The sequence below is a fragment of the Pezoporus wallicus genome, unplaced genomic scaffold, assembly GCF_028554395.1.
Source record: "Pezoporus wallicus isolate ANWC-B61680 ecotype Strahan unplaced genomic scaffold, APGP_CSIRO_Pwel_v1 contig_11183, whole genome shotgun sequence".
In the NCBI taxonomy this organism is placed as follows: Eukaryota; Metazoa; Chordata; class Aves; order Psittaciformes; family Psittacidae; genus Pezoporus; species Pezoporus wallicus.
In genome coordinates this window covers 77,501-78,315 of record NW_026640551.1, presented here as the reverse complement: position 1 = coordinate 78,315, position 815 = coordinate 77,501, and positions in this window count along the sequence as shown.

Below are 815 nucleotides of genomic sequence, written 5' to 3'. Positions count from 1 at the left end.
CATTTTTGGCTTTGCCACACCCAGCAGGGAACATGCGATGGATAGGCTGAAATCTTCCTCCAAAAAACCCCATCACTCTGGGTGGAAACCCATGATTTCTCTAGATTGCCCCCCAAAAAACAGTGGAGAATTCCTAAATCCTGCAGGTTTGGGTGGATTCCTGCTGGGCCGGGAGGGGAGGATGCTTGGTGTGAGGTGCCAGGGGACTCCTTCCCTTGTGACTCTTGCTCCCATATCCCTTATGGGACCTTGGAGGCCTCGGGGACACTAACCAGGCCAAGTGTCCCTTTTCCACCCTTTTTCCACCCAAGCAGAGAAGATCTCTGTGGCTGACCCCCCCCAACCCTGCAAGCCCCCCTCGACTCCCCCATAGCAGCATCCACATGGTGGGATTTGGGGGAAAAAACAACGGAATCCATCAAAAACTAACCAAAAAGAAGCATCAGGATGTGGGAGCAGCCTTTACCCACTTAATATCATTACTGATTAATTATGATTGTGAACAGCCTCTCCCCTTTGGCTCTAGAAACAGCTCCTGAAGGGGACAAAATTCCAACAGATGGGAATTATTTCATCTCAATATTATGGGAAGGGGGGGGGGGAATCCCCTTTTTCAGTGATTTTGGCTGTGTGGGAAGTCCAAGGAGTTTTTATGTGCAGGGAAAAGCAGCGTGATAGACATATATATGTGCGTGGATATATCTGTTTACTTATAGATCCCTCTTTTTCTCTCTGCTTGAAGGAAGAAGAAGAATCCACCCGCAGGAACGTGTGAAGCCGAAGGGAAAATGGATTTCCCCCCTCCCTTTCCCATG